The sequence below is a fragment of the Balaenoptera ricei genome, chromosome 16 (genome assembly GCF_028023285.1).
Source record: "Balaenoptera ricei isolate mBalRic1 chromosome 16, mBalRic1.hap2, whole genome shotgun sequence".
NCBI lineage: Eukaryota > Metazoa > Chordata > Mammalia > Artiodactyla > Balaenopteridae > Balaenoptera > Balaenoptera ricei.
Window position 1 is genome coordinate 108985899 of NC_082654.1, and position 27263 is coordinate 109013161.

At 40.8% G+C, this 27263-nt stretch overlaps 1 protein-coding gene across 7 annotated transcripts in view; it reads left to right on the forward strand.

Annotated features, from left to right (window-relative positions):
* NTPCR (nucleoside-triphosphatase, cancer-related) overlaps positions 1-27263 on the forward strand; it is a 173098-nt gene that overhangs the window by 45752 nt on the left and 100083 nt on the right. The window contains exon 3 of one of the 7 annotated variants that reach the window (XM_059900895.1): positions 1334-1535. The exons of the other annotated variants lie outside the window; for them this stretch is intronic. The gene's annotated coding sequence lies outside the window, so the exon portion shown is untranslated. Of the gene's footprint in view, positions 1-1333; positions 1536-27263 lie in introns of those variants that run through there. 7 annotated transcript variants of the gene reach the window in all.

A 27263-nucleotide genomic window follows, 5' to 3' on the forward strand; every position in this document is an offset into this window, starting at 1 on the left:
TGTATTTACTTTAGCCCAGGCCTGTCCTCCAGCTCTTCACATGGATATATGTCATCTTAATACTTCATGTCTCAACTTAAATGAAATCTCCTCAGAGAGGCCATCTATGGCCGTGTTATATAAAACTCCTTTCCTATTACTTCTCTGTTATCTATCTTGTTGATTTCTTCCTAAATGATGAACAAAGGCAATAATTCTTTTACTTCTGTGTTTACTTGTTTATTCTGTTTCCCTATACCAAAATGTTAACTCCAAGAGAGCATGGGCCATGTCTTTCCTGCTGTGTATGATTAAGTTGGTAATTTGGAACAGACAGATTTATTATTCTTCTTTTCTTTTCTTTTTTAACTTTATATTATGGCAATTCCAAACATACATGAAAATGGAGAACAATATAATTATTCTCCACACCCATTACCCAGCTTCAACATAATTGATATATGGCCCATCTTACTTTATCAATACCAACCTTCCCTTTCTCTCAAGTGAATAACTTTAAGGCAAATCCCAGACATCATATTATTTCACCTATAAATACATCAATACATAATGCTAGAGATAACACATTTTTTAACATGACCATAATACCATTATAACACCTAAAAAATTAATAAAAAATTTCTTAATATCATATCATTTTCTGTAATTAATAGTTGGTTTGCTCAAATAAAGATCAAAGTCCACCACTGCATTTGGGTAACAAATGACTGTTTCCCCTCCCCTTGTTGTTTTTTAACTGCTGTTCATTTGTCAGAAAAAAAAAAAAAGCTGATCATCTATTTTATAGACTTTTCTATGTACTGGATTTGAATGGCTGTATCATTTTAATTCCACATATTTTTAAAACTTGAAACATAATTCATATGTCATAAAATTCACACTTTCAGGGTATATAACTGAGTTTTAGTATATTTACAAAATTGTGTAAATGTCAACATTATCTAATTGCAAAACTTTTTAGAAACCCAACTTGGGGAGTTCCCTGGTGTCTAGTGGATTTGGCGCTTTCACTGCTGTGGCCTGGGTTCAATGCGGGGTTGGGAAACTGAGACCCCACAAGCTGCACATAACGTGACCAAAACACAAAAACAAAAACAAAAACCTCTCCATCACCTCTCTCCCCAGTTGTGAGAACCACTAGCCTACTTTCTGCCTCTATATTACATATTCTGGACATTCATATAAAAGAAATCATACAATATGTTGTTCTTTGGGACGGACTTCTTTCACTCAACATAAATTTTCAAGATTTAACTACGTTGCAGCATGTATCAGTACTTAATTCCTTGTTATAGCTGAATAATAATAATTATATTTTTAAAAAATAAAACAGGGGGCTTCCCTGGTGGCGCAGTGGTTGAGAATCTGCCTGCCAATGCAGGGGACACAGGTTCGAGCCCTGGTCTGGGAAGATCCCACATGCCGTGGAGCAACTAGGCCCGTGAGCCACAATTACTGAGCCTGCGCGTCTGGAGCCTGTGCTCTGCAACAAGAGAGGCCGTGATAATGAGAGGCCCGCGCACTGCGATGAAGAGTGGCCCCCACTTGCCGCAACTAGAGAAAGCCCTCGCACAGAAACGAAGACCCAACACAGCCATAAATAAATAAATAAACAAATAAAAATTAAACTCACAGCCCAGTCGCCAGAAGGCTGATGGAGGAAAGAAGAAGTAGAGGGAGGGAGAGGGAATAAGAATTACAGTGACTGTAACTTACTAAGTGGGTCTGTCCTGGCCTGGAGTACGTAGTGTTACGTCTAAAAATAAATAAATAAATAAATAAAATAAAATAAAATAAAATAAAATAAAATAAAACAGTAGTTTCATTGTGTTATAATTCTTGGTAACTGTCAAGCCAGTCCCTCATTTATTCATTTATTTATTTAGCAAATATTTATTGAATACTTACTCTGTGCCAGGCATTATGCTAAGTGCTGGGGACGTAGTGGTGACCAAGACAAGCACGGTCTCCTTCCCTCTTGGGAAGTAAACGACAACTCAAATCCAAGCAGGAAATGAAAATGGAACCACCAGAGCACTCCATTCACAACCATTCTGGACAAGTAGAGGTACACTGCAGTAATATCTCTAGAATATCTTCTGGCAGACAGCGTGCTGTTATGCGAGGTGGAAAATATTTCCAAATAATTTCCCTGTGTTTCTCTCCTTTTTCTTGGTCACTTGGTGCCTCATTTCTCTGAGAATTCCAGAGTGGACTTTCAGGACCTTCTGTAGACCCTTTTCACTTTTCCCACCTTTTCTGTTTACTGTGTTCTTCCCCTTTTCCTCCAAGAAGAGCATGATGGGTGTTTCCTTATTTAAGCGGTTTGTTTCTTGAATGTGGACAGCAGGGAAAGATGGAGGAATACATAAAGAAAGCCACCAAGGGGGTGGTACAATTTGGGAGACTCTGGGACTTCCCTTACTCATCAATGTCCGATATTTCATACTTAGAGATTCTTGTCTCGGAAAGGTGTGCACTCTGGCTAGAGTGTAAATACCCCTGGGGAAATCATTGTTTTGAGTCTTATAAGTCCTTTCTATATTTGGGTGAGTAAGTTTATTTAATTCTTCTCTGAGAATAGGTTTTGGGTGTGAAAGATAGAAAAACTGTGAGCAGGAGGTAACTGCAATTATTGGGAGAGGAGGTAGAGAAGGGAGATTGATGTTACTGCCATTACAAAGGAGAAACAAGTCAGCCTTTCAAGCTGAACTAAATTTACTTTACTTTCGGACTATATTGCTCATTTCCTTTAAAATACCTTCTAAACATGACATTAACAATTAAAATTAGCCTAATCATAAGTACTCAAATCCACTGACTGTAACACTTGGGATAGAATGACACCGGGGTTATATGAAAATATTTGGAATTCCTCTATACATATTCGGGGCCCCTTATGTATTCCTTCCTGCAAACCCCTTTCCATCCCAATCTTAAGGGTGAGAATTCCTGGCATTCTGAATACAGAGTACTAAAGTCAGTGGACCCAAAATCAATATTTAAGAAGAACATAAAAAGATTTTGGAATGATCAAAGGAGAATTAAAATTTAGCGACAGATTACTTGTTAAAATATGATACACTCGGCATATACTCTGCCCTTCTGTGTCAATTCTGGCCTCACACACACGAACCTAGATGTTTCTGTACAGGTATTCTCACTGTGCTCAATAATATAGCTCAGGTTTGAATCATTCATTATTATTTAGTTTCAGTAGGACAGTTTTAATCATTTTTGTCAATTTCAACTGATTCATTTCAATGATAAATTTTACACTCATATTAAACAATAAGGTTTTTAATATGAAAGAAATGCCTTAAATGAACCCAGCCTTTAAATGAATAGCAGTTGTGTGAAATTGTGTGTGATACCATCCTATATAAAATATGTGGACATAACAAGTACAGACCATCTGTTAAATTGGCATCATGCTTGTACAGGAATGAAATTTCAATTAAGTTTTATTATGAGGAAGTGTAAATGACAGATCCCGTACGGAAGTCCATAGCCAGTAAACTGTCTAAATAAAGAGTGGGATGTCATATAGTTAATGAGTTGGATCAGGTTCCCTGATTACAGACTTTGTAAATAATGTGTTTGTCCACCAGGTCTTGGAAACGAGCACTGCCGGTAAGCGTGGCGGTTGTTTTTAAAGTGATACCCATATGGAAGGTAAATTAGAATGGCTGTGCGACAGTCCAGAGCTGTCTGATTAATGTTGATGCACCACTTTAGCTGGAGAGACTGAATTAAATCATGCATTTGATAAAAGGATGGTTTGCAAGGGGGGGAACACAAATCATATCTCAACAGTCTCTAACAAATTTTGATTTGCTGGGAGTCATGTATCCATTTCCTGAAGACCAGTTCACAGCTCTGAGGAAGTGATGTCGTGATCCAACAGTGGTTTGACTGTGGTTGAATCGTTCCAGGAGGGCGAACATTGGACAGTGTCAGCAAGTCTCAGGACCAGGGTCTGGATTATGAATGGGAGAACAAACGGGCTTGTGGTTTTTAGTAGTGAAATGTGTCTCATCACTCAACAAGCAAGGTCCTCATTTCCTAATCTGTCACCATTATTAATGTCTATTATTGTTGCAGATAGTCAAGAAAAAAGAAATCACACCAAAATTCTACTTGTTCAAGTAGTAACTTGGAGAGTTGTCAGAAAGAAGTCTAATTTTCATTCCCATAAAATAAGCTAAAAATAATCTCAAGCCATTTCTTTTCCATGCACTTCTGAAAAACATATAATTAAGTAGAGCTGTAATTCATCATAGAAGGCATAACCTACAGCTGGGACCCTTGGAAAGTTATTCGAACTCCTCCCGGACTTTTGCTGAGTAATGTCTGTGTGATTCAGTAGCCAGAATCCAGCGCTGGATGGGACATGCCAGAGGCATCTGCAACCTGGTTGACCTGTCCCCTCCGGGCCCAGATTCTTCCACATTCCAAGGTTACTGAATGGATATCATATTCCAGAAAGTAAAGCCTCCAGTGACTTTTACTGTTAATTCAGCTTTTCTAGCTCTTAATGAAGAGTGGCTTTTTCTTTTTTGTTTTGGTATTGCCTTTTAAAAAAGAATGGGCAGATGACAAGAACAAGGAAAGTAAGCTTTTATTTGGATTGAGACTAAGTCTACATTTTTTTGGAGGTGAGGTAGAAAAAATAGTACACTATGTACATGGCCCTAAGGCCATGACTAGTATTGGGGTGCACCAGAGGCAGGTGTCAAGATTGCAGATGAGTTTTGACTAATTTTTAAGAATTTTTTTATGGTGATGTACTTTACAAAGAGTGAAATACACATATCTTAAGTCTACAGTTCAGTCATTTTTGACAAATGATACATCCATGTAATTCACACCCCTGTCAATATAGAGAATATTTCTATCACACCAGGAAGTTTTCTTGCGCCCTTTTCCAATCACTCCCTCTGCTGCCCCCTCCCAGGCAACCACTGATCTGATTTTGACCAACGCAGATTCATTTTTCCTATTGTAGAATGTCATTATAAATGAAATGATTTCATTGTAAATGAAATCATACAGCAGGTACTGTTTTGTGCGAGGCTTCTTCATGAAGAAGGCTTTCTTTCTATGAAGGAGGTTTTAGGGGTTAATCCATGTTGCATGTAGTCATTCTCTCCTTTCTGTGGATGAGGAATATATTCTGCTCTATAAAAATAAACCAATAGAGAGTTCATCTATTTTTCTATTAATGGACACTTGCTGTTTCTAGTTTGGAGCTATTATGAGTATAGAAGCTATGAGTATAGAAGCTATGAGTAGCCTTTTATAAAATTTTTGTGGATGTTTTATTTCTGCTGGATTAATATCTAGGAGTGGGATTACTGGGTTATGGAGTAGATGTATGTTTAACTTTCTAAGAAGTTTCCAGTGTTCAAATTGATTGTACCATTTTACATACCCACAATTTCTCCATATCCTCACCGTTTGATGTTGTTTTTATTTTAGTCTCTCAAGCAAGGAGGTAGACTTTGAGTTACTTTCAATGCACTAAACAACAGGAGCAACTCAAGAGGTCTAAGGTCTAGAGACTGAAAATAAAGAACCTAGATTTGAAGTTTGCACCAGCCCTTTAGGAGTCAAGGCCTTGAAGGCCACAGCTGTAAAACAGTAAGACTTGGTTCATGAGAAGAGGTCTAGAGTGTCCAACCACATAAGTCAGATGCCCAGAAATCACCTCATACCCCTTTTCTTCACTTCCCACTCCCGGCATCTCTCTGGACCCCAAGTCCTGTTAACTCTTCCTCCTTCATGTCTCCATCTTCAGTTTCCAGTGATCCCTTCCTGGCTTTCATGCGTTATTTTGGTTTCCTCATCACCTGACCTATGCACTGAGAGTGAGCTTTCTAAAATGCAGATCTCCTCATGACACTTTCCTGTTTGAAGTCCTTCGATGGCTTCTCATTTCCTTTAAGATTAGAATAACAACTGATATGTAATAAGGGATCATGATGTGCCGGGCACTGTATTTTTATTCTTTTATCATTTTACATTGCTATGATAACTCTTTGAAACAAGGATGTACATTAGTCCTACGTACATATGATTAAACTAATGCTTAGAGAATGTAAGTATCTTTCTAGAGCCATGCATCAAATCCATGATGGGAATCCAAACCAGATGCATTAGACTCCCAAGCCTGAGACCGTAACCCATGTGGCATGATGAAATAAAACTTCCAGGCAGGGACTTCTGTTTCTGGAGGACAGTGTGAGGAGCTCTATGGACCCACCCCCCAGGGAAACAAGCCAAACTGGTGAACATTGTTTTTTTTAAAAAAAAACCAAGCCATTTAAAGTTTCTGAAAACTTTCCTAAGAGCATACAGCAAGTAAGCATTTATTCAAGAAAATCTACTAAAACTGGGTGAGAACAGCAAGAGTGTTCTCTTGTGGTGTTTGAACAACAGCCCACTTTTTCCCTCTCCCTCACCTGCACTCAGCTCAGCCTGATAGAATCTCCTCTCCAAGTAGGTTGTGGCCAAAAAGACACGGCTCCTGCTCCCCTCAGCTCCCAGTCAAGGGTTACCTGCCACTGGGAGGGGAGGACTGTGGTCATTCATCATCTCCTCCAACTCCATGTTGAAAAGGTTAAATTCCTGGTGAGTGTGGCTGAGAATTTGGGGCCTACCTTCCTCCACTGAGAGTCCACACTCAGAGAATGGATGCTCTGCTATGGGCAGGGCAGGCTGAAAATCCTGGGGCCCTGACTGTCTCACCCCACCTTGATAATAAAGATTCTACATCAGGAGGGGAAAGTCAAGAAGACCGGAGAGCTCTCCCAGCCAGCATGCAGAGTAGTGGCTTAGATGTTTTGTCCATGGGGAGAAGCAAGCAGTAAGAAGAGAACGCTAAAGCTCTCCAAAGGAACTGACTTCATTTGTGGGGAGTTCAAACCTAAGGGTGGTGTCGAAAACAATAATAGCTCCTCTTGATGAAGAGCAGCAAGCTAGATCAGGCCGGCTAGTTCACCAGAGCTGGCCTGAAATAAACTTTGCTTCAAGATCTTGGGATGGGTTGTGGAGGTTAGGTTGGCCAGAATAGCAATGATTTCACCCCTCTCAAATCTCAAATTACCAAAAGAACAGAGTCTGACTGCCGTGGCTTAGTTTGTATTCTATCCTTGGTCAGAATAGAGCAGAAATCCTTGGTCAACAGGACTGCATACAATGGCGCAGGTATTCTCTAGAGGAAAATCAGAAAGGAAAGGGACAGTGCATGGGAAGATCCAATAAATTCTCTAAGGATCTAAGTTGAAGTGACCGGGTTAAGAAAGGGGCAACCCTTGGAAGGATGTCTTTGAGCATCTAGAGGGTGGACTGGAAGAAATAGTGATGATAAGATATAATCAGGTTTTTTTTTTTCATTCAAAAACACTGAATATCTTTTATGTGCTATGCATTGGCTTGAAAATTTGAGTGTAGAATGACAGCCATTTCTGTTTTGAATTTACACTTGTGTGGCAAAGACTGTGTGTAATGTGCTGGAATTGTAGCTTTTGGCTAATTCGTTGGAAGACCCATTACTTTTCTTAGTGAAACTGATAGAGGTTTTTAATGTTTCAGATAAGGGACATTGATAACTCTAGGCATCTCAACCCAAACACATTTCTGGAGAATGCTAAAATTCTAGGGCTGGAATATAAGAAGTCATTAAAACCTGCATTTTATTTTTACTGTTTATTATTCATTTTCAGGTTTTGCTAAACAAATTTATTTCCTCCTTCCTTTCCTTCCCTTCTTTCTTTATCCCTTTCTTTCTTTCTTTCCTTTCTTTCTGCCTTTCTTCCTTCCTTCCTTTCTTTCTTTCTCTTTCTATCTCTTTCTTTTCCTTCCTTCCAATATCTCCCCCATATTTGGTAAACAAAACCAGTATTATGCAGCAGTCAACTGCCCAGAAATCCTTCAGCCTCAGAAGCAGAAAGGAGTGGAGACATGTGCAGTGAATGGGACTGGGAACTTATTACTTGAATAACTGTATAGAGAGGGGGAGAAAGTCGTCCCTAATCATGGTTGGCAAGGAGACTCAAGGGAACAGCTGGGTTGAGAGCAGGTTATCTCCAGGAATTTTCTCCTCCTCTCTTTATGGGCAGGCAGAAGAATATTTCCATAAGTGTTTGAGGCTGTTGAAAGTTATAAAAGAGCCCTGTGTGAAGAGAAATGCTCCGTGGATTAGACGAAAAGATCAGCGAGCCTGGGAAATCATGAATTAATTTTGGTGAACCAATTTGAAGAGAAATATTTTTAAATGGCAGAAAGTGAGCGAGACTGAAATAGAAAATAATATAGTACAATAGACAACTGTGAATTGAGCTATAAAGATTTAATTTTAATTAATATATAATTAGGTACAATTTAGAATGTAATGATCGCTATAGGATTAGGTATCTTATTTTCCATTCTGTTTTGACTATGCAAGCCCAGTCTTGAATTGCAAGCGCAGACATGGATTGTTTAGTCAATACCAAAAACTAGAACAAGTGTACCCAAATTGCACAGGATTTTACTGAAAAATGCTAAAGGATTGTAGTTCTATCATTTTCTGCTTTTGTTCTGTTGGGATGGATTTGAGGATGTTTGCCAGTACCATCAGAAATCACTTGTAATGGCATCGTGGGAGGAGTGCTCATGCTCGAATGGGAATGTGCCGGCTGTAACGTGCTGGATCAGGCTGCCCCGACACCAGGACTGCAAGTGCGCCTGGGAATCCTCATTCTGGAAGGATGACTTAAGGCAGGGTTTCCACATTCCACTGCATGTTACAATCACCGGGGAGCTTTTACAGCTATCAGTGCCTGGGGCCCATGCTACACCAATTACATAGTATCTTCGGGGATCAGGCGTATCTCTTTTCTCAAACGTCTCTAGGTTATTGCAACTTACAGAAAGAGCTCAGAACCATGGCCTTGGGAGAAGCAGGACAGCAAATGAAATTGCCTGTAGAACTGACAGTGACAAAAGAACAGAGATGAGACTAGTGGAAAAGGTGGCCAGAGAAAATCAATACAAGGGAGGACATGATGGGTTTCAGACTGAATAGCCGAAGAATGCTCACATTTTGTCCAAAGTGGGAAAGAGAGCTAGAGCATTCCTTTTTCCAACACCCTGAAGCCCAGAGACACAGCAAAGGAGCTGGAATATGGTTGGAATTCCTTGAGCAGAGGGGATTCCTAAGAAACGTCAAACCACAGTGGACAATGGTTCCTTCAGACAAAGATCTTGAGAGTCTTGTTAATTTCAAAGAACACAAATCCAAAAACAAGATAAGTTTTGAAGAACAAAGATTTCTTCCCAAGGGTAGCAATGGCTAACAGGCAGGCAGACCACGTTCTTCCTGCAGGAGGTTACGAGGAGGCCGGTGGAGCCGAGTTCAACAAGAAAACGTTAGTAACAGGAGAGACTCCAGTGGTTGCCATCTTCAAAAGGCATTTATGAACTCAACCTGGCATTCCAACTACGGTTGCCAGATCAATCACCAGACACCCAGATAAATGTGGACTTTACATAAACAATGAAGAACTTTTTAGAATTGCATAGGGCATATTTATACCAAAAATGTATGCATTGTTTGCCTGAAATTCAAATTTAACTGGGCCTCCTCCACTTTTATTTGCTAAATCTGGCAACTCTTATTCCCAGTGACTTTCTAGTAATATTTTCTAAAGTGCTAGTCTTGGAGGTGGGAAATGGCTGAGTAATGGAACCAGACTCAGCAGGGTGCCCAGATGAATGGAACCAGCTGAGTATATGGTGGTCTGATGGGAAAGACAGACTGTCCACTAGGTACAGCCATCAGTGTTCACTGTGAGCACAAGGTTCAAATGGTTTCCAGCAGAGATGCCAGAGTCTCCTAATAAGAAGTGCTCACGGGGGTGGAGTCAAGATGGCATATGAGGAGGACACAGAATTCGCGTCTCCACACAGCTAGGGCACCTACCCAGCACCAGTGGGGGACCACGGACACCTAAGGGGACGGGAGGAACCCCCAGCGACCGGGTAGGATGTGGGGTGCGGGGAGAGTGAAGGGGGAGGAGAAGTGGAGGTGGGATGGGACTGGCGCCCCTGAGGGGCGGCTTGGGGAAGAGAAGGGATCCCACTCCCGAAGGGGGAAATTGGGGGACCATTGGGAGGGCAGAGGATCAAAAGGGAGTGTGGCCAGGTTTCCCCTGCCCACTTGGGCCCCAGGGAGCTTGCTGAGATCCCGGGCCTGATCCTCTGCTCACTGAGGCCCCTTCCAGCCATGCGGGTCCTGAGGGAGTGGGAGGGCAGGGAGAGCAAAAGTAAAGGCCAGACCTCCAGGACCGGCACCCCTGAAGGATGGCTGGGGGACGGAAGGAGTTCCTACACCCAGCGGGACCCACCCATGCTTAGGGGTCCAGTGGCTACAGGGGAGGCCCTGGGGGAGACGGTGGGGGAGGGGTGTGAAGGAACGGAGGAGAACGGGGCCAGCGCTTTCCCTGTCTACTTAGGCACCAGGGAACGTGTTGGGCTCCTGGTCCTAATCCTCTGCCCTCGGAGCCTCCCTCCTGCCGTGCAGAGCCCAAGCCCTGCCCCTACACCCCCAGCCAGGGCCCCACCTCTACATGCAGAGACGCCCTCTGAGACCCCCTCCAATGTGCTGGGCCTAAACCCCACCCGCACACCCTCACCCAGGGCCCTACCTCCAAACTCTGGAACTCCACACTCCAGAGGCCCTCCTTTCCACATGCTGCCTCTCCCGTTCTGCGCAGGTCCTAAGCAGAGGCCCCGCCCCACACTTGAACGTTGCCCCGCCTAGGCCCCGCCCCACACTGAAATGTCACCCCCCCCACCTGCCTAGGTCCTGCTGTACCCTAAACCCCACCCCTTCCTAAGTTCCAACTCTCACCTAAACCCTGCCCCTATAGCCAAGGCTTTTTTTTTTTTCTTTTTTCCTCTTTTAGATTGGGCTTCTGTTTTACCTTGTTGATTCATTGCTGTTGATTCTTTTATATTTTTATTTTTCCTAATAAATCTTTTGTTTTTCTAATTTTATTTTATTCTTTATACTTTGTTAGTGATCTCTCCTTTTGGCTTGTTCACCCACCCCCTTTTTTTTTTTTCTGTTGTGGTTTTATTCTACCTTGTTGCAGTTGTTTCAATTATAGTTTTATTTTTCCTAATATATATATATATTTTTTTTTAATAAATTTATTTATTTATTTTTGGCTGTGTTGGGTCTTCGTTTCTGTGTGAGGGCTTTCTCTAGTTGCGGTGAGTGGGGGCCACTCTTCATCGTGGTGCGTGGGCCTCTCACTATTGCGGCCTCTCTTGTGGAGCACAGGCTCCAGACGCGCAGGCTCAGTAGTTGTGGCTCATGGGCCCAGCTGCTCCGCGGCATGTAGGATCTTCCCAGACCAGGGCTCGAACCCGTGTCCCCTGCATTGGCAGGCAGATTTTCAACCACTGCGCCACCAGGGAAGCCCCCTAATATATTTTTTATCTTTCTAATTTTATTTTGTTTTTAATTCTTTGATACTGTACTGCTCCTTTTTTCTTTCTTTCTTCCTTTTTTTTTTTTTTTTTTTTAACCATGCCACGAAGCTTGCAGGATCTTTCTGCCCAAGCCAGAGGTCAGGCCCGAGCTCCTGTGGTGGGAGCTCCGAATCCAAACCACTGGACTAATAGAGAACCTCAGACCCCAGGGAATATCAATCAGAGTGAGGCCTCCCAGAGGTCCTCATCTCAGCACGAAGACCCAGCTCTATCCAACTGCCTGCAAATTCCAGTGCTGGACGTCTCGGGCCAAACAACCAGTAAGACAGAATACAGCACCACACATCAAAAAAAAAAATGAAACAACAAAAAAATATGTTACAGACCAAGGAGCAAGGTAAAAACCTACAGGACCAAACAAATGAAGACAAAATAGGCAACCTACCTGAAAAACAATTCAGAGTACTGATAGTAAAGATGATCCAAACCTCAGAAACAGAATGGAGAAAATACAAGAAACATTTAACAAGGATCTATGAGAACTAAAGAGCAAATAAACAGTGATGAACAGCACAATTACTGAAATTAAGAATACTCTAGAAGGAATCAATAACAGAATAACTGAGGTAGAAGAACGGATAAGTGAGCTGGAAGATAAAATGGTGGAAATAACTGCCAGGGAGCAGAATAAAGAAAAAAGAATGAAAAGAATTAAGGCCAGTCTCAGAGACGTCTTGGACAATATTAAATGCACCAACATTCAATTTATAGGGGTCCCAGAAGAAGAAGAGAAAAAGAAAGGGTCTGAGAAAATATTTGAAGAGATTATAGTCAAAAACTTCCCTAACATGGGAAAGGAAATACTCAATCAAGTCCAGGAAGCACAGAGAGTACCATACAGGATAAACCCAAAGAGAAACACGCCAAGACACATATTAATCAAACTATCAAAAATTAAATACAAAGAAAAAATATTAAAAGCAGCAAGGGAAAAGCAACAAATAACATACAAGGGAATCCCCATAAGGTTAACAGTTGACTTTTCAGCGAAACTCTGCAAGCCAGAAGGGAGTGGCAGGACATATTTAAAGTGATGAAAGGGAAAAACCTACAACCGAGATTACTCTACCCAACAAGGATCTCATTCAGATTCGATGGAGAAATTAAAATCTTTACAAATAAGCAAAAGTTAAGAGAATTCAGCACCACCAAACCAGCTTTACAACAAATGCTAAAGGAACTTCTCTAGGCAGGAAACACAAGAGAAGGAAAAGACCTACAAAAACAAACCCAAAACAATTAAGAAAATGGTAATAGGAACATACATATTGATAACTACCTTAAATGTAAATGGGTTAAATGCTCCAACCAAAAGACATAGACTGGCTGAATGGATACAAAAACAAGACCCGTATATATGTTGTCTACAAGAGACCCACTTCACACCCAGGGACACGTACAGACTGAAAGTGAGGGGATGGAAAAAGATATTCCATGCAAATGGAAATCAAAAGGAAGCTGGAGTAGCAATTCTCATATCAGACAATATAGACTTTAAAATAAAGACTATTACGAGAGACAAAGAGGGACACTACATAATGATCAAGGGATCAATCCAAGAAGAAGATATAACAATTGTAAATATTTATGCACCCAACATAGGAGCACCTCAATACATAAGGCAAATGCTAACAGCCATAAAAGGGGAAATCGACAGTAACACAATCACAGTAGTGGACTTCAACACCCCACTTTCACCAATGGACAGATTGTCCAAAGTGAATATAAATAAGGAAACACAAGCTTTAAATGATACATTAAACAAGATGGACTTAATTGATATTTATAGGACATTCCATCCAAAAACAACAGAATACACTTTCTTCTCAAGGGCTCATGGAACATTCTCCAGGATAGATCATATCTTGATTCACAAATCAAGCCTTGGTAAATTTAAGAACATTGAAATCGTATCAAGTATCTTTTCCGACCACAATGCTATGAGACTAGATATCAATTACAGGAAAAAACCTGTAAAAAATACAAACACATGGAAGCTAAACAATACACTACTAAATAACCAAGAGATCACTGAAGAAATCAGAGGAAATCAAAAAACACCTAGAGACAAATGACAATGAAAGCACGACGACCCAAAACCTATGGGATGCAGCAAAAGCAGTTCTAAGATGGAAGTTTATAGCAATACAATCCTACCTCAAGAAACAAGAAAAATCTCAAATAAACAACCTAAACTTACACCTAAAGTAATTAGAAAGAGAAGAGGAAAAAAAAAAACCCCAAGGTTAGCAGAAGGAAAGAAATCATAAAGATCAGATCAGAAATAAATGAAAAAGAAATGAAGGAAACAATACAAAAGATCAATAAAACTAAAAGCTGGTTCTTTGAGAAGACAAACAAAATTGATAAACCATTAGTCAGACTCATCAAGAAAAAAAGGGAGAAGACTCAAATCAACAGAATTAGAAATGAAAAAGCAGAAGTAACAACTGACACTGCAGAAATAAAAAGGATCATGAGAGATTACTACAAGCAACTATATGCCAATCAAATGGACAGCCTTGAAGAAATGGACAAATTCTTAGAAAAGCACAACCTTCCGAGACTGAACCATGAAGAAATAGAAAGTAGAAACAGACCAATCACAAGCACTGAAATTGAAACTGTGATTAAAAGTCTTCCAAAAAACAAAAGCCCAGGACCAGATAGCTTCACAGGCAAATTCTATCAAACATTAAGAGAAAAGCTAACACCTATCCTCAAATTCTTCCAAAATATAGCAGAGGGAGGAACACTCCCAAATTCATTCTATGAGGCCACCATCACTCTGATACCAAAACCAAAGATGTCACAGAAAAAGAAAATTACGGCCAATATCACTGATGAACATAGATGCAAAAATCCTCAACAAAATACTAGCAAACAGAATCCAACAGCATGTTAAAAAAGATCATACACCATGATCAAGTGGGGTTTATCCCAGGAATGCAAGGATTCTTCAATATATGCAAATTAATCACTGTGATACACCATATTAACAAACTGAAGGATAAAAACCATATGATAATCTCAATAGATGCAGAAAAAAGCTTTTGACAAAATTCAACACCCATTTATGATAAAAACTCTCTAGATAGTAGGCATAGTGGGAACCTACCTCAACCTAATAAAGGCCATATATGACAAAAACACAGCTGACATCATTCTCAATGGTTAAAAACTGAAACCATTTACTCTAAGATCAGGAACAAGACAAGGTTGCCCCTCTCACCACTGTTATTCAACATAGGTTTGGAATTTTTACCCACAGCAATCAGAGAAGAAAAAGAAATAAAAGGAATCCAAATCAGAAAAGAAGTAAAACTGTCACTGTTTGCAGATGACATGATACTATACATAGAGAATCCTAAAGATGCTACCAGAAAACTACTAGAGCTAATCAATGAATTTGGTAGAGTAGCAAGATACAAAATTAATGCACAGAAATCTCTTGCATTCCTATAAACTAAGGATGAAAAATCTGAAAGAGAAATTAAGGAAACACTCTGAATTACCACTGCAACACAAAGAATAAAATATCTAGGAATAAACCTACCTAAGGAGACAAAAGACCTGAATGCAGAAAACTATAAGACACTAATGAAAGAAATTAAAGATGATACGAACAGATGGAGAGATATACTATGTTCTTGGATTGGAAGAATCAACATTGTGAAAATCACTATACTACCCAAAGCAATCTACAGATTCAATGCAATCCCTATCAAACTGCCAATGGCATTTTTCACAGAACTAGAACAAAAAATTGCATAATTTGTATGGAAACACAAAAGACCCCGAATAGCCAAAACAATCTTGAGAAAGAAAAACAGAGCTGGAGGAATTGCGTTCCCAGACTTCAGACTATACTACAAAGCTACAGTCATCAAGACAGTATGATACTGGCACAAAAACAGAAATACAGATCAATGGAACAGGGTAGAAAGCCCAGAGATAAACCCACACACGTATGGTCACCTTATCTTTGATAAAGGAGGCAAGAGTATACAATGGAGAAAAGACAGCCTCTTCAATAAGTGATGCTGGGAAAATTGGAAAGCTACATGTAAAAGAATGAAATTAGAACACTCCCTAACACCATACACAAAAATAAACTGAAAATGGATTAAAGACCGAAATGTAAGTCCAGACACTATATAAAACTCTTAGAGGAAAACATAGGCAGAACACTCTATGACATAAATCACAGCAAGATCCTTTTTGACCCACCTCCTAGAGAAATGGAAATAAAAACAAAAATAAACAAATGGGACCTAATGAAACTTAAAAGCTTTTGCACAGCAAAGGAAACCATAAACAAGACGAGAAGACAACCCTCAGAATGGGAGAAAATATTTTCAAATGAAGCAACTGACAAAGGATTAGTCTCCAAAATATACAAGCAGCTCATGCAACTCAATATTAAAAAAACAAACAACCCAATCCAAAAATGTGCAGAAGACCTAAATAGACATTTCTCCAAAGAAGATATACAGATTGCCAACAAAAACATGAAAAGTTGCTCAACATCACTCATCATTAGAGAAATGCAAATCAAAACTACAATGAGGTATCACCTCACACCAGTCAGAATGGCCATCATCAAAAAAATCTACAAACAAATGCTGGAGAGGGTGTGGAGAAAACGGAACCCTCTTGCACTCTTGGTGGGAATGTAAATTGGTACAGCCACTATGGAGAACAGTATAGCGGTTCCTTAAAAAACTAAAAATAGAACTACCATATGACCCAGCAATCCCACTACCGGGCATATACCCTGAGAAAACCATAATTCAAAAAGAGACATGGGGCTTCCCTGGTGGCGCAGTGGTTGAGAATCTGCCTGCCAATGCAGGGGACACGGGTTCGAGCCCTGGTCTGGGAAGATCCCACGTGCCGCAGAGCGGCTGGGCCTTTGAGCCACAATTACTGAGCCTGCACCTCTGGAGCCTGGGCTCCGCAACAAGAGAGGCTGCGATGGTGAGAGGCCCGCACACCATGATGAAGAGTGGCCCCCGCTTGCCACACTTAGAGAAAGCCCTCACACAGAAACGAAGACCCAACACAGCCATAAATAAATAAATAAACAAATACTTTTAAAAAAAAGAGAGAGACATGTACCACGATGTTCGTTGCAGCACTATTTACAATAGCCAGGACATGGAAGCAACCTAAGTTTCCATGAACAGATGAATGGATAAAGAAGATGTGGCACATATATACAGTGGAATATTATTCAGCAATAAAAAAAAAACGAAATTGAGTTATTTGTAGTGAGGTGGATGGACCTAGAGTCTGTCATACAGAGTGAAGTAAGTCAGAAAGAGGAAAACAAATACCGTACACTAACACATATATATGGAATCAAAAAAAAAATGGTTCTGATGAACCTAGGGGCAGGACAGGAATAAAGACACAGACGTAGAGAATGGATTTGAGGACACACTGAGGGGGAAGGGTAAGCTGGGACGAAGTGAGAGCGTAGCACTGACATATATACACTACCAAATGTAAAATAGCTAGCTAGTGGGAAGCAGCTGCATGGCACAAGGAGATCAGCTCGGTGCTTTCCAACTACCTAGAAGGGTGGGATAAGGAGTGTGGGAGGGAGACGCAAGTGGGAGGGGATATGGGGATATACGTATGCATATAGCTGGTTCCCTTTGTTATACAGCAGAAACACAGCACTGTAAAACAATTATACTCCAATAAAGATGTTAAAAAAAAAAAAGTGCTTACGAAAGGAAGGTGCTCTGGTGTGCAGTACTGGAAGTTTCCTGGTCAGTAGTCAGTACATAGGACAGTCAACAGGCTGCAAGCTCTGGTCCCAGGAGAAGGCCTAATGAGATCCAAGTAGAGACCCAGAACTAGCAGTGCCCTGAGATCCTAGATGGGCACCTTAAAGTAAGGCTAAGAGAGAAGCTTGCTTAGTGTACCTGGGGTACCACAACATCAGGGCAAACTAGCAACAAGCAGCAAAATGTACATACACACATATCCTTACCTTTCTACCTATCTATATCTGTCTGTCTATCCATCTACCTATCTATCTATCCATCTACCTTTCTATCTATCTATCTATCCATCTATCTATCTATCTATCTATCCATTATCATTCATCTGGCATCTATCTATCTATACATCTGTCTATCTTTCTATTTATCTATCTATCTCTCTATCCATCCATCCATCTACCTATCTATCTATCTCTCTGTCTTTCTACCTCCCTATCTACCTATAATCTATGTTTCTATCTTCTATATCTATCTATCTATCTATCTACCTATCTATCCATCATCTATTGTTCATCTGGTATCTATCTGTCATCTCTCCATCATCTATCATTCATCTGGTATCTATCATCTATCTATCTACCTATCTATCTATCTACGTAGAACACCACCTTAGGAAACTGGCCTAATGCTTCCTACGTCACACTAAAATTGATTCTGAGGACGGAGCACATTGCTAAACCTGCTGGTGAGGATGGCCTGACTGCAGCCATGGGGGGAAGGAATAATTGCAGAGTCATGGGATGGAGACCCAGGACTAAGCTGGCAGTATCTCTATAGGGTTTGCAGGCATCTTCACAAAACAGGCTGGATAAAATGTCACAGCTCTTATTTGGCAGTTTATACAGCGGCAAATCAACGTTTTGTTTCTCCCGTCTATCCCCTGAAAGTGCGAAAGTGCCCAGTGACAGAAAAATGTCTGAAATCCCTGACTACGAAGCCGCATTCTAGCAGTGACTGGTGAACCACTGGCCAGAGCTGGTGTCTGTGCAGGATGGTGCATGGTTGATTTCACTTAGAGAAGCCAGAGAATATACTCAAATGTCCAATCAGAAAGTGTTCTATTAAGGAGTGCCATTCTTCCAAAAGCCTAATCCTGATTTAATTTATAATTGTTTATTATGTAAGATTTCCAGTAGCCTGAGAGTTCTGTGTTCCCCTCATTGAATGCAGATTCTAGTCAGGCGCAACCTAGAGGTGTTGGAGGTTTGACCCTCAGAAATGGTGGAAAGTGGATTCTAGTAACCGTGTATAATCTTTTTAACTTCCAAACGCAGATGTTTAAGCAGTAACTTCCTTCTTGACTCTATGCAGCTAGGACGGAACCAAGGGTTCACGATTTGCTAAGTTCTGTATAAAATAAAGCAGGGTTATGATTATTTAGGAATCAACCCTGGATTCTCCAAAATCTCTCATATCCATTGATGGTGTTTAAGTTGTGCCAGCATCACTCTCTGAAACTGGTCATTTCAATGCAAATGATCCTTTTGAAGGGTCAGCTAAGTTAATGGCTTGATATAAAGGAAGAATCAATGTAGTGATTAACGTTTTCTACTCAATGGAATGTATTGCACAGGGCATTTGGCTTCCATCTAGGATTAACCTTTGAAATGGAATATAATAGTATTGATCATATTAGACCTCATCAGCAACCTTTGATACCTTTGACCTCTGATTAGATAGTTAAACATAAGAGGTCCACTGGAGGTATGCTCTAGAAGTGGACAAATTTGTTCTAAAGCAGTTCTTATCTTTAAGAATGACACAGTTCTGTTCTTTTAATTTATTTTTATTTTTGGCTGCGTTGGGTCTTTGTTGCTGCGTGCGAGCTTTTCCCTAGTTCCGGCGAGCGGGGGCTACTCTTCGTTGTGGTGCGCGGGCTTCTCATTGCGGTGGCTTCTCTTGTTGGGGAGCACGGGCTCTAGGCGTGCAGGCTTCATTAGTTGTGGCACGCGGGCTCAGTAGTTGTGGCTCATGGGCTCTAGAGCGCAGGCTCAGTAGTTGTGGCACACAGGCTTAGTTGTTCCACGGCATGTGGGATCTTCCTGGACCAGGGCTTGAACCTGTGTCCCCTGCATTGGCAGGCGGATTCTTAACCACTGTGCCACCAGGCAAGTTCCTCTTTTAATAATTAATAAGAATTAAATGATTGGTTTCTGAAGTTGAATGCTGGGTACAGCACCACTTCCTTGAGTAAGAGTAGCAGGAAGACTGGGCAGCAAAAGGCAGATGAAAGGGTGACTTGTAATCAGGGCAAAGATGACCTCAGAATTATGCGAGGACCTTTGAGTTCCCTTATTCTTTCTCTCCCTTTATAGTACACACCCAAAGACAAATCTACAGAATATGTGTACCTCTTTTATAATTGAAGTACCAGAAAAGCAAGTTCTGGCAACACCAGAAAACACCTTGTTAGTTTATTGTGAGTATCCATCATTGTATAAACCAATTTAATGGGGTACTATAGTTGCCAAGTTGTCTGATCTCCAGATTTTCTCAGCATTTCCCATCTGCTCACACAATAGCCAGAAGATGTTTGCTTTCCTGGATATAGAATAATGCTTTAAAACTGCATGAAGGAATCTACTCACCCAAGCTGTTTTAATAAGTTTAAGTGTGTAAAATATTCACCTCACAGGATATATGCCCATATGCTATCAGATGATTAGTCACAAACCTGGACAGTTAATTATCCTGGTCACTAAGCCCATCTTTATGGCTAAAATACGAGGGGCTCCATGAATCAGCCTGTCTTACTTATCTCTGACAACATTTTTCACCGAGCGCACAGGGCTTTCTCCACGTTGTCATGACATTTTATTTGTCTATCCATCGTGTAAATGGTTATTCCTTGTTGTCAACCATTGCAGCATATTTGGAGGCAGATGGCCTCCTGGCATTTTACATAATACCCCGAACCATCTCCTTTGAGGCTCTCGTATGTTCTTAAACACTCCTAGTGAACATTGAAATTCTGTTCTGTCTTCAGAGAGAGCCAGGAAGGAAGTTCCTGGAATAAAAATACCATAAACTGTTGATTGGAAGCCTACTTTCCACTATTTCTAGACTCAAAAATTCTAGCCCTCCTACAGTCTGACCAATAAGAAGAAACCACATTCTATAAGGGGGAAAAAAGAACCCTTGGGCTACAGAAAGGACACATAGTAATTTTTCTCTGTTCTCTCCCTACTAAAAATCATTACTCAGATTTGGCACTTAATGGAGAGATAATAGGTGAACGTATCATTAAGGTTACATTTTCCCAAAAAGAATAGATATATGTATGTGTGGAACTGAATCACTTTGCTGTACACCTGAAACTAACACAACACTGTAAATCAACTGTACTCCAATATAAAATAAAATATTTTTAAAAAGATTACATTTTCCCAGAGACAGAATTGCTTGTACTTCCTGTTCACTGTATTTTTAAGTCAAGATACATATCAAGTAGTACATGTATAATTAGATTGCAGATATTATCATATACCTGTTTAGATACTATATTTCTATTTATACATATATATATATATATCAAAGGATACCTACTTAATATTAAAAGTAATTCTCTCTAGGTGGTATAATTATCAGTGAATTTTACTTCATCCTGTTTACTTTTTGGTAGTTTAAAATTTTTTTATCCAAGAATAGACTTTACTTGTGTAATAACTTTAGAAATGTTAAAACAACCCTTTCTAAACTGAACGTGGGATCTGTATGTGAGTATAAATCATGCATGCCTACCCCAATTATACAAGCCATGGGAATCGAAAGATAGCCTCCTGTCTGTCTCTCCCATGGGTGTACAGCTGAACTGCATGATGTGTCCCCACTGCCACTGCCGCAGAGCCCTGGCCAGCACGGAGGAAGGGGTGCTCTGGGGATCAGACGAAGCCATCGCCATCTTACACTTTGATTTCCTGGGAAAATAGCGGTGGGCAGGAATGTACTATCAAAAAAAGAGACTAGAGAGAAACTAATGTTTAGTAAGTGTCTCTTGATGGCCTGGGTAGTTGATGTGTGCGTTGTCTCATTTTTCCTTCATTAACTAGTATCATTCCTATTTCCAGAAAAGGAAAGTGACAGGGAGTCTCTCGTGGTGACCCACTGACCTATGACAGAGCCCGGGTTTGAACTGATCCTAAAAATTGCAGCTCTCTCCACTCTACCCCACTGCACTATGTTTCCCAATTTCTAGAGAAAATTGGCAGACTGATGTGACACAGACCACCTGTCAGTCACCCGTAACTACTGTTTCTCTAGTGCTTTCCTATCATGATTTCTCTTGACATTGGGAAGTAAATGCCCTCCAAACTCTTTACAGGGCTATCTTTTCACTATCCTTTTAGTTGCAAACCCACCCAATTAATAAATTATTTTGGACCTTTGATTTAAAAAAACCCATATATAATATTCAGGTTCTAACTTATACCGTAGTACCATATACGTTGACTAGCTTACTATCAGAGTGACAAGAACCGTCTCAGGCAAGTCAACAAACCCTGACGTGGAATGGATAAGTATGGGGTGACCTGCTTTCCAATCAGCCAGCTTATTTTGACTTGATTCACAGTGATGTGAAGATTGACCTTCCAAACCAGGCTGGTCCACCTCCCATGAAACAGCCTTGACAGGCCATCGCCACAGGAGCCCCGTTAGTGATGGGGATGGAGGCAAGGGTGGGAAGTCACCGTAGGTTTGGAAATCCTTCCTTTTATGGACTTGCAACCTACTGTCTTGCAGCCACACTCAAAGTGGACAGAAGATTCTTCAAATGTTAGAAAACTGTGATTGGGTCTCTCTCTAATGTTCTCTCTCCTCCAGGTTAAACTTGTAGTTTCTTTGAACCAATCTAAGTGAATATTTATTGAGTGCTTGCTATGTGTTCTCCTTGGGTTGTCTCTTTTCATTCTCACACATCTTTACGGGGAAAGTATAATGGTCTCCAGACCCCTCTCCACCCTTGTCACTGGCTTTCAATCATATTAAAAATATTTTTTTAAACATCTTTATTGGAGTATAATTGCTTTACAGTGTTGTGTTAGTTTCTGCTGTATAACAAAGTGAATCAGCTATATGTATACATACATCCCCATATCCCCTCCCTCTTGCATCTCCTTCCCACCCTCCCTATCCCACCCCTCTAGGTGGTCACAAAGCACTGAGCTGATCTCCCTGTGCTATGCAGCTGCTTCCCACTAGCTATCTATTTTACATTTGGTAGTGTATATATGTCAATGCTACTCTCTCACTTCGTTCCAGCTTACCCTTGTCCCTCCCTGTGTCCTCAAGTCCATTCTCTACATCTGCATCTTTATTCCTGTCCTGGCCCTAGGTTCATCAGAACCTTTTTTTTTTTTAGATTCCATATATATGTGTTAGCATATGGTATTTGTTTTTCTTTTCCTGACTTACTTCACTCTGTATGACAGACTCTATTTCCATCCACCTCACTACAAATAGCTCAGTTTCCTTTCTTTTTATGGCTGAGTAATATTCCATTGTATATACGTGCCACATCTTCTTTATCCATTCATCTATTGATGGACACTTAGGTTGCTTCCATATCCTGGCTATTGTAAATAGAGCTGCAATGAACATTGTGGTACATGACTCTTTTTGAATTATGGTTTTCTCAGGGTATATGCCCAGTAGTGGTATTGCTGAGTCATATGGTAATTCTATTTTTAGTTTTTTAAGGAACCTCCATACTGTTCTCCATAGTGGCTGTATCAATTTACATTCCCAACAACAGTGCAAGAGTGTTCCCTTTTCTCCACACCCTCTCCAGCATTTACTGTTTGTAGATTTTTTTGATGATGGCCATTCTGACTGGTGTGAGGTGATACCTCATTGTAGTTTTGATTTGCATTTCTCTAATGATTAGTGATGTTGAGCATCCTTTCATGTGTTTGTTGTCAATCTGTATATCTTCATCAGAGAAATGTCTATTTAGGTCTTCTGTCCATTTTTGGATTGGGTTGTTTGTTTTTTTGATATTGAGCTGCATGAGCTGCTTGTGTATTTTGGAGATTAATCCTTTGTCAGTTGCTTCGTTTGAAAATATTTTCTCCCATTCTGACTTCAGACTATACTACAAAGCTACAGTAATCAAGACAGTGTGGTACTGGGACAAAAACAGAAATATAGATCAATGGAACAGGATAAAAAGCCCAGAGATAAACCCACACATATATGGTCACCTTATCTTTGATAAAGGAGGCAAGAGTATACAATGGAGAAAAGACAGCCTCTTCAATAAGTGGTGCTGGGAAAACTGGACAGCTACATGTAAAAGAATGAAATTAGAACACTTCCTAACACCATACACAAAAATAAACTCAAAATGAATTAAAGACCTAAATGTAAGGCCAGACACTATAATACTCTTAGAGGAAAACATAGGCAGAATATTCTATGACATAAATCACAGCAAGATCCTCACCTCCTAGAGAAATGGAAATAAAAACAAAAATAAACAAATGGGGCCTAATGAAACTTAAAAGCTTTTGCACAGCAAAGGAAACCATAAACAAGACGAAAAGACAACACTCATATTAAAATTTGACAAAAGTCTCTTCATGCATGATGCCTAGAATCTAAAGCTAAACAAGAAGAAGGTTACTAATCTCAACTGTTTCCCCTTCAGTCTTATCTGAAGATACCACTTTGGAGTGCATCCTTTCATGACTCTATGTATGTAAATCCCTCTCTTTGTCTCTGCTTCTCTCTCTTTTTCTCTCTTTGATGATTATAAAGTCTCCCATCACACACAGTGTAAACCTCCCAGTTTCTTTTGGTTTTTGTTTTGGGTCTTTCAATAAGATTGTACAGCTTGCTTTCATGGGTCCTGTCCCTTTGCTGCTAAATGTTAAAATTATCTTTAAAATTAGAAACAGTCTTCCAGGATTATATTCAGTTCTAACATTCTCGACTCTCTATTCTTTAAACTAGTACTTCTCAAACCATCTTCATCTGAATCAAATGGTAAAATGCTTGTAAATGCAGATTCCAGGACTTCCCTGGCCGTCCAGTGGTTAAGACTTCGCCTTCCAATGCAGGGGGTGCAGTTTTGATCCCTGGTCTGGGAGCTAAGATCCCACATGCCTTGTGGCCAAAACACCAAAAACATAAAACAGAAGCAATATTGTAACAAATTAAATAACGACTTTAAAAATGGTCCACATCAAAAAAAAAAAAAAAACTTAAAAAAAAATGCAGAGTCCTGTGTCCCCCAAAACCAGATTCAGAATCTCTGAGGGTGCAGCAAAAATCCACATGTCAATGAATTCCTAGAGGTGGTGCCTGTCTACACTATGAGGCTGACGACACTGCTTTGTACATTTGCCTAAATAGGACCAAACATGTAATCCCTCCCACCCCCGGCTCCTCTGATTCAGGTGGAACAGATCAGCTCCAGCACCTTCCCCCAACGTGTATTCTTCAGCAAGTCCACACCACTGTCTCAGACCATGAGCAGTGACACGTGTAGGCCAGCATGTTTCAAGATACATTTTTTTTTAATGAGCCGACAGGGCTAAGCCCATCATTGTTTACTCTGGCAAGGCTGAAAACAGCAGCAACCAACAAATATTTTGCCCTTCATGTGGCTTCTTGCAGTGTTCCAGCTGTTGCTTCACCCAGAGAGAGTGCCAGGCCTAAGGGTAAACAGACACTTAATTAGGTTAGGGTGAGCTCCAAAAACTTGCAAGCAGGCAAACCAATAATGCCGCCATGCTTTCTCACCAAGGATACTCCAATGTGTCCTAAGAAATAATTATCCTGAGCTGGGAGAGCTGTGGTTTCTCCCCGCCCCTCCCTGCTTTGAGTGTTTTCTTTGAACTCTATGACCTGATAGAGGATTTAATCACGAGGAATGCAGTGGTACCATTTCCCTTCAACCCCGCCGCAGGAGCGGGCATCCAGAGTTGGTCTTTGGATTCACGTTTCAGCAACAGACAAGTTACAACAACCCTTGGTATCAACAGCAGGGGCCGATTAGCAGAAGAATAACACTCCGTCCCTGGCCTGACACAAAAATGAAGACAGACGTGCTTCAACCAGGAAGAGATGCAGTTTGCTGAGAACAATTCGTGCTTGGTAGATCTCACCGTGTCCAGTGGAGCCGTTGTGGACACTTTCAATATGTTTCACTATATAGTTTATGGCTGTTATTGTACAAAATGACAACTGTCTGCTCCCCGTCGGCAAGGATCCCAGATGATCGAGCTGGAGTTCAGTGAGCCTGTTGCCTTCTGAGTGTGGCCAACACTGTGGCACTTCCTTCCCTCACGTCAGCCAGACCAAGGGACCCCTGTTCCTTTAAGGACCAGAGGAAACTAGATCACAAACGGACACGTCAGTGTGTACGCGCGTCCACTTGAGACGCCATTCATTTTGGTAGGCCCGTGGCCTTGAGCTATTTCCTGTCTTGTTTTGGGTGTTCATATTTTGTTTTCTGTTTTGTTAGACTATGCTCTTATGCTGGTTTTGTGGCATGTCTGCTCGACCAGGCTAAATTACAAGCCCCAGAATTTCCTTTCAAGTACGTGAGAAACTGGGCTGAAAGAGACTCTCTCCTGAGAGGGGGGGAAGGGGAGCTGCAGGCTTTCTGTAGCGCACACACCCCTTCTCCCAGATGTTCCATCAAACACACATCTGGGGCCGTGAAGGGATGAAGACTTCAGATGAAACTGAAGTCTTTAATCACCTGACTGTTACGTTAGGGAAATTATCCTAGGTAGGCCTTACGTAATCAGTTGGAGAGATCCCTCCCTTTGGACAACGCTTTCAGCCTGTGCCCGACGGGTCCCGGCTGCTCCTGATCTTGCCATCCTGATGACCTGCCTTAACAGACTTTGAATCTGCTTAACCAGCCCCAACAATTGCATAAGCCAATTCCTTATAGTAGATCTATGGATCCCTCTATCTATCTGTCTGTCCATCCATCTGTCTGCCCAGTATCCATCATCTATCTGTCTACCTACCTATCTGTCCATCCTACTGATTCTGCCTCTGGTTAAGCCCTGGCTGATACAGCCGCCAACTCCTTAAGGTCAAGAACGATGTTTTTGTTTGTTTGTTTTTGTTTTTGAATCCACCGTAGCACATAGCACAGTGCTCTGTAAATACCTGGCATGTTAAAGAATGACTCTTGGGTTTTTTAATGAAGTGTAGTTACTGTGTGATTTATTCATCAGATACATATCTGCTTGACAACTCTCGGAGATCCATTCAATGTATCTGTATTTACTCAGCACCTGATAAAGGGAATAGTTGTGTGTGTGTGGTGTGTGTGTGTGTGTGTGTGTATTGTGTACATACATGCACACAAGATGAGAGAGAAAACCAGATTCAGCTTTGGGACCTATTCCAGACTAAAGCAGACCCCATGACTTCCTGGCTCACTCTCAAGCTGCATTTCGTGACGGTGACAGTAACACAGAATTGAGGTTGCTTGACCTGGTTTATTGTTATTCGTCTGATGTTCAATTTATCATTCACTCAATTTTCTAGTCATTGTGGCATAAAATGCAAACCTATCCATGCAGAAATATCCATTGAATTCAAATAAATCTTAAAATATTTGACCTACTCAGTCTATCACCTATCATTAGCCCAAAAGATACATTAGGCTATTTGCAAGTGAGGGAATTATATCACATATTTAAAAATACCAAGAGAAGATCTTGTCTGTCAGGAATGCATTTGAAGTAGTAACAGAAAGAGGCTGATGTGTTCAAAGGAGATTGAAGAAGGAAGCCTAAGTTTAAGGGGAAGGCTGACAAAATGGCCAGGTAGTCATCCAATCTAATCTTGGGAGTTTGGGCACCGTGCCTGGGATGGCATTCTACAGGACTGAGTGGCCTTTGACCCTACAAGAAAATACCTGGGCTTCTGGACATGCCTGCTGGACCTGGGCGCTGG